We start from the raw sequence: 8088 nt of genomic DNA, 5'->3' as shown, positions 1-8088 counted from the left end.
CCCATGCCCACAAGTTATGAGCACCTTAGAAATGACTTAGAAATTAGCAGAACCAAGAGAACACTGTATACAGTAACAGCAATACTGTTTTAAGAATACTTTAAGCGAATAAGTTTTGTCTATTATAAGTACCCAAATTAACTATACAAAGGATATGAAGAAAGATGTTATGTATCTGGAGTAAGAACTGATAAAAGGCAATATGTACAGAATAATTGTACATATATATACCTATTTGTGTCTAATGGTAGCCATCTCTAGGGCGGGGGGGAGGAGGGAGAGGAGGGAAAAAAAGAAATTTACTTGATAATTTTATTGTATATTTGAAAGGAATAGCAAGTTGTGCATAGCAGAATTGCTGTTTCATGTACAATAATCTTTATTGTACTATGTTATGGAAATGCTTGTTTTATTCCATAAATTAAAATTAAAATTAAATTAAATTTAAAAAGAAAGAAATAACTGTTGACTGATATGCATAAGAAGTTTTTATATCTTTACTCTTTCTGTGACACAGCTATTAAAAAGTGTTGAAGGGTTATCCAGTATAACCCCCTCCAAAGCCTATAGAAAGAACGTGACTTTCTTGAGGTCAGAGGGTAGTGAGTGAGTGAGTGACAGAGCAGAGGTTTGAACCCATGCAAGATCCCCGGACTCCTCCAAATCCAACGCTTTTCCCCAGCACACTTTAAGTTCCTCCAAAGCCAGAACTGTTGATATCTTTTTGTTTGTAATCCCAGCTCCTATGACAAAAGCTGGCACACGGTATTTAATAAATAACATTTAATAAAGGCTTGTTGACTGATTCATTGACATGTAATTTTACATTCTGAATAGACATTTTTAGAGATTGATTTGGGAATTTGTTTTGCTTGACCATACATAAATATATATGTATATATAATATATATACATGTATATTCAGTATCTATATGTATATACATAGCATATATAGTATATATATGATATATAGTCTATAGAATATATAGTCTAAATGCATATACATATTTTATCCAGTATACACATGCACACACACATATGCAGGGTCTATATGCATATATGCACTGGCCATGTGTATACACATGTATCTATATGTGTATACATATAGGGACATAGACTTATTATATATGGTAACTATGTACACATATATGTATACTTTATACATTTATATGGTCAAGAAAAACGCATTCCCAAACTAATCTCTAAAAAATTGACACACATATAAATTTTTATAAAGGCTTTTCTTTTCTTTTTCTTTTCAGGAAGACTCATCTTTGTGAGTTCAAATCCAGCCTCAAACACTAGCTATCTGACCCTGGGCAAGTCACTTAATTCCTATTTGCCTCAGTTTCCTCATCTGTAAAATGGGTATAATAACAGCACCTGGTTTTTTGGGGGGGGTTGTAAGGATCAAATAAGATAATATTATTGTAAGGCACTTAGCACATAGTAAGTGCTATATAAATGCTATCATCATTATTGTCCATAGGGGTTGGGAAAGAGAGAAAAATTAATTTTTTGTCAAAAAATAAAATTTTTTAAATTATTTTCTATTTCATGCCCCTACTCCCTCACTCTTTTATTTCTCTAGTTTACTCCTTTCCTTGTTCCCTTTCCAGACATAGATCTGGTTGGCTATCATTCTGAACCTTTTCTTCACTTGTCCTAATTGTATCTATTTCCTTCTTAGGTTTCTTTCCAGGCCACCAGGTTTTATTTTTTTTTTCACTTCTCTCTCTCTCTCTCTCTCTCTCTCTCTCTCTCTCTCTCTCTCTCTCTCTCTCTCTCTCTCTCTCTCTCTCTCTCTCTCTCTCTCTCTCTCTCTCTCCTCCCGGCACTTCCTGTTCTCTTCCTGAAAAAAGAAGAAAGGAAAAAAAAGGGAAGGGAATAAGTACTTTAGATGTGAGGGGGGAAAGGGACATATTAAGGAACAAGCAACATTTTTAAAAGTTGCAGATTTTTCCACCGGACCAATATCTGTATTTCATTAGCTCCTATGTGTGGAGTGCAGTCAGCTATGTTTAGGGTAGAAATAGTGGTGTTTGTTTTTGTTTTGTTTTGTTTTGTTTTTCCTGCCTAATAGCTTTAATTTTCTTTCCCCTTCCCCTTTGGGACTTTGGATTTAAAGTGTTCAGTTACATTGTTAAATAATTGTGAATTCCTAATAATAACAAAAGTGCTACCAAAATATGAATTTCCATAATCCATTATATTGTCATTGTTTCACATTAGTATTCACTACCTATGGGGTCCAGAATCACTCTGCTTGGATTATTCAGGGAAATATCCTGAAGGTGGCAGACTGGTCCAAGGTTTCTTCTATCATTTTGCCTTCTAATCAAGACTAGTGAGTACTTAAAGCAAATCTTAGTTGATATAAGTCCCCCTTGAGTGTGTGGCCTCATCAAATAGGTATTTAATAAATGCATGTCCCCTATCATGACATTCGCTATTTAGGTCTCTAGTAGCAATTCTTCTCCAATGATTTTTGTTTTTATTTCTAATTCTGCCACAGTTGGGAGTGGCAGGGAGCTGGAAGTATAGAAATGGAATTGAAAGGCTATGTCTGCCTGAATCTCAGGAGGCTTCCAAAGGATCATCACAGAAATATTTTATACTTTCCTCTCATTGTTGCATATAGGTAGAATATAAAAGTTAAAACAAAAGGTAGAGGCACTCCAATAGGAATATTTAACTAGCTGACCCTATTCTCAGAGAATGTTATAGAAACAAAGAGCTGAGCCATTAAAACACATTTCCATGGCTTTCTGCCAAAATTCATAAATTGTAGGCATTAGTTTACACTAGCAGTAAGTTTTTTGATAACTGGTGTTGTTTCATCTCTTTTTTTTTTTTGCATCCCTAGCACCCAAGACAGTCTTTGACTAGTTAAATGCTTGATAAAGGGTTACCTGATATGATCTCAAAGATATAGGCACTTCTACCTATAGAGATCATGGTCCATATTTACCTTTTTGTTTATGTGATTCTTGTCCATGTCCTCCCATAAATCCTCCAAAAGAATCTACCCAGTGACACTGATTCTTTCAATGCTTCATGGATCCTAGGGCAATATTCAATCTGTCCAGCTATTTCTCATTCTGGTTTATTCCTTTCTTCTTTTCCTATGTGCCTTTGCTGATGTTTTTACATTAGTTCTTTCATGCAAGTCATCATTTGTCACTTCTTAACAAATATATATGCACATATGTTATCTTTTTTTATATTTCTGATGAGTTCCTGAGTCTGAGGAACTCATCAGATGGAAATTTACCACTTTGATATATGCATGACACAGTGTTAGATATGCTGGCCCCAAGCAAGTGAGAAATAGACCCTTGGGAAAAGGACAACCTTTTGGGGTGGGGTTTCAGTCACTCTAAATTAGATGTGATCAGCAATGACTCCTGTACAACCCAGGGCAAAAGTTGTGGTCCAAAGAAGAGAAGGGAAGGAATGGAAGTGAGTTAGGGTGACGGAGAGCATTGTTACTTCTTCTTCTTCTTCTTTTTTTTAACAATTCTAATTTTATTAATTTATTTTGATTTATCAACAATCACTTCCATATGCTTTTGAGTTGAAAATTTTTCTCTCCCTTCCTCCCCCCCACCCTCCCCAAGACGGCGCACAATCTGATACAAGCTTTACATTCACATACCCATTAAACATATTTTCACGTTAGTGAAGTTGTAAGTAAAAATTAAAACCAATAGGAGGAACCATCAGAAAGATGAAACAAAACTCAACAGAAGGTAAAAATAAGTGATACTGATTCGACTTCCACACAGTTCTTTCTTTGGATGTGGACAGCCTTTTCCATCCCAAGGCCTCTGGAGATGCCTTAGATCCTCATAATGCTGAGAAGGGTTCAGTTTAACAATCTTAGTCATCGCATAATGTAGCTGTTATTGTGTACAAAGTCCTCTTGGTTCTGCTCACTTCACTCAGCATCAGACCATATATATCTTTCCAGGTTTTTCTGAAGTCAACCTGTTCATCATTTCTTATAGCACAATAGTATTCCATTACATTCATATACCACAACTTGCTCAGCCATTCCCCAATTGATGGGCACCCTCTCAATTTCCAATTCTTTGTCACCACAGCAAGAGCTGCTATAAATATTTTTGTACATGTGGGTCCTTTTCCCATTTGTTTGATCTCTTTGGGACATAGCCCTAGAAGTGCTATTGCTGGATCAAAGGGTATGCACATTTTTGTAGCCCTTTGGGCATAGTTCCAAATTGTTCTCCAAAATGGTTGGATCATTTCACATCACAACAGTATTAGTGTTCCAATTTTCCCACATCTTCTCCAACATTTATCATTTCCTGTTTTGTCATGTTGGCCAATCTGATAGGTGTGATGTACCTCAGAGTTGTTTTGATTTGCATTTCTCTAATCAATAACGATTTAGAGCATTTTTTCATATGACTATAGATGGCTTTAATTTCTTCATCTGAGAACTGTCTGTTCATATCCTTTGACCATTTATCAATTGGGGGAATGGCTTGTGTTCTTATAAATTTGTCTTAATTCTCTATATATTTTAGAAATGAGGCCTTTATCAGAGAGACTGGCTGTAATAATTTTTTCCAATTTTCTACCTTTCTTCTAATCTTAGTTGTATTGGCTTTGTTGTGTAAAAACTTTTCAATTTAATATAATCAAAATTATCCATTTTGCTTTTCATAATGTTCTCTGTCTCCTGTTTGGTCATGAATTCTTCTGTTCTCCATAAATCTGATAGGTAAACTATTCCTTGTTCTCCCAGTCTACTTATGGTATCAGCCTTTATATCTAAGTCATGAACCCATTTTGACTTTATTTTGGTATATGGTGTGAGATTTGAGTCTATGCCTAGTTTCTGCCATATTCTTTTCCAGTTTTCCCAGCAGTTTTTTTCAAAGAGTGGGTTCTTATCCCAGAAGCTGGGGTCTTGGGTTTATCAAATAATAGATTACTATAGTCATGGACTACTGTGTCTTGCATATTTCACCTATTCCACTGATCCACCTCCCTATTTCTTAGCCAGTACCAAGCAGTTTTGATGATGAGCATTGTTATTTCTTGAGAAGCAGATGCACCTAAACCTAAACAATCCTTTGTGTATAAAGAGGAGGTTGATTCCTAAACCCACAGGTCAGCCTCAAGAAGAGGAGACTTCCTCATCTGGAACCACATTATAAGCAAAGGTATTATCAATGGTCAGATCAAAAAGACAACCAGTATCCCCAAGTAAATGTCTAGTTTGAGCTTTGGGTGGCTTTGTATGGTCATGAAGCATTGTTACCAGATAAAGAGGCTGGAGAAGAGAACATTGTGGTTTTTGTCTTTCAATCCTCCGCACTTATCACAGTGCTTCCATGTTGTGTTATTAAATGCTTATTGTTTGGCTGGGGATAGGTGATTACAGGGCTACACTGAAGAGACCAGGCTGGCTAACTGCCCTTCCCAAAGCCTCCCATACTGTGCAGCCTATAGGCAAGAATTCTTAACCTTTTCTGTGTCATCAATACCTTTGGCAGTGTAGTGAAATCTTTGGTCCCTCTCTCAGAAATATATTTTTAAATGCATAAAACAAAACACACAGTATTACAAAGGAAACCAACAGTTAGTGAAAGTAAAGATGTATTATTTTTCCTATCCAAGTTTTGGACTCCCCTGAAATCCATGGAGTTAAGAACTCCTACCCCAGGGTTAGCCATACCCAATGGAGGGTAATGCAGCTGGCTTTTGTTTTGCCAGAGCAGCTACTCCAACTCAGGACTGAGGAGAGTATGGTATCTCCCTGTTCGCATTAAATTTTCTCTAGGAGCCCTAAGTACCATTAGGGAATGCTCACTCTAGAAGATCATTGAACTTTGGACTACTATGATTTTTATCTCTTGTGGAATATTGACAGATGTTGGTTTTATTGCCTCTTGCTATACACTGTGACCAAAGCGCTTTTAAGTCAGGGAGTTGGTGCCTGCTGTCCAGAGGACAGACTGTCCCAGGCTTCCTAGCAGAGGTTTCAGTATGAGACTGTTAAACATTACATTCGGCCTTCTTGTCAAAGGGACCCCTGATATAGGGATTACAAAAAGATTGAAATCAATGATTTCATTGACCTGGAGAACTCTCTGAATAAAAATATCTCTCTAACCAAGCTGGTCAGCACTATCACAGCAATTTACTGTCTTAGAAAGTTGCTTAGGGCACTGAGACTTTAAGCAACTTGGGCAGAACCTTTGTCAGCATCAGCACTTAATTCAGGTCTTCTTAGTTGGAAGAGTAGCCATCTAACTACTATGCCATACTCCCTTTGACACACAAAATTACACAAATCTAATGCTTACCCTCCAAGATATAATCTACTGATCTTTCTATTCCTTGTGTGTAGAGCAGTCCTTATACATAGTAGCAGCTTAATACATGTCTGCTGAATGAATACATATATAAAATAGCTAATAATACAGGCAGTAAATAGTAAGTTACAATTGATGATAGATAGTAAAAGCTTACTGAGTTCAGAGGAGGGAAAAGAGTTTTCTGAAAGGATTCTTTCTGCAGCCTGGTTGTTATGTTGCCGCTCCCACCACCAATCCTAACCTTTCCTTAACAGTTAGTGGTTGGAAGTATCTCTCAAGGCTGCCAAAGCTTGGCCACCTTCATGTTATGCTATCAAAATCTGTAGAAATCCAGTAAAATCATCAGAATTTACTGAAAAAATTATCAGAAATTACTCAGAATCACGCACTCTCAGAGTTGGAAAGGATTCCTGAGATTGTTTATTCCAGTCTGTACCTGAAACAGGAATCCTTTCTACAATACCTTCAATAAATGATTATCCAGTCTCTCACTGCATCTGGGTCCATCTCCAATCATTCTGATCTATATCTGGCCACTGAGCCCAGATGGCTCTGCAGGAGAAAGTGAGGCGGGTGACTTTGCACAGCCCTGCCTCACTTAAATCACTTCACTTGCAAGTCATGGCATCACCTTCCTGATATCATGGTCCTCTTGAAGAACGAAGGACAAACAACAATCTAGCCTCTACTTGAAAAACTCCAGCGACAGGAAACACACTGCCTCCTGAGGCCCATTTTAGACAGCTCTAATGGTTACCAAGTTTTTCCTTTCATCAAGTTCAAATCTGCTTCACTATGGCTTCTGCCGATTGCTCAAAGCCCCTCCTTTTAAAGCAAAACAATAAGCCCTCTTCCTTATGATAGTTCTTCAAATACAGAGTGTTTCAGATGTCTTAGTGTAGCTTAGCTTGAACAGCTTAAACCTGCACTAAGACTTTTGGGAAAACCCTCTATTTGAAAACTGCTGTCATGTCCCACCAAAGACTTCTGCAAGCCTAGTCGGGGTGGGGAACCTGCAGCCTCAAGGCCACATGTGGGTGTGGACTTATGACTGAGCCCAAGCTTTACAGAACAAATCCTTTTATTAAAGGGGTTTGTTCTGTGAAGTTTGGATTCAGTCAGAGGGCCACACTTGAGGACCTAGAGGGCTACATGTGGCCTCAAGGCCACAGGTTCCCCACCCCTGAATCCTCACATGACATAACTTAATGAATCCTTATCTGGGTTGTCCTCCTTACTCCAGTTTGTGAATATCTTTCCTAAAATGTAGTTCCCAGAATTGAATATAAAATTACAGACATAGTCAGACCGGGCAAAGGACAACCAGTCTACCATCACCTTTGTTAAGGATCTGGGCTTCTGTTAATGTAGCCCATGGATGATTGTATTCTCTCCTTTGCCTCAGCTCCACAACGGGGAGAGGGCAGGTGTTGTTCCTAATCAGAGCATGAGTTCTGTGACAGCAGGAAGTGTCTCTCTTCTATTTGTCTGACTAGTGCATTGTCTGTGTGAGGTACTTGCTTTGGGGACAAGTCTGAGAGATAGAGCAACTGACTAGTAAGTTTTCTCCCCACTGTGAGTCTGGCAGCTTTGTTCCAGTACTATTCACCTCCAAATCTGTTAATTCATTAGAATTTTACTAACATACCAGCTGCAGCTTTCATGTCCTCTCTTCTCACTGGAGTAGTTGTGAGGGAGAAGTGACAGTGAGTGAGAATATATTCTGAAGTGACAT

The sequence above is a fragment of the Phascolarctos cinereus genome, unplaced genomic scaffold (genome assembly GCF_003287225.1).
Source record: "Phascolarctos cinereus isolate Bilbo 61053 unplaced genomic scaffold, phaCin_HiC Scaffold_5;HRSCAF=322, whole genome shotgun sequence".
NCBI lineage: Eukaryota > Metazoa > Chordata > Mammalia > Diprotodontia > Phascolarctidae > Phascolarctos > Phascolarctos cinereus.
This window is presented reverse-complemented; position numbering follows the sequence as displayed.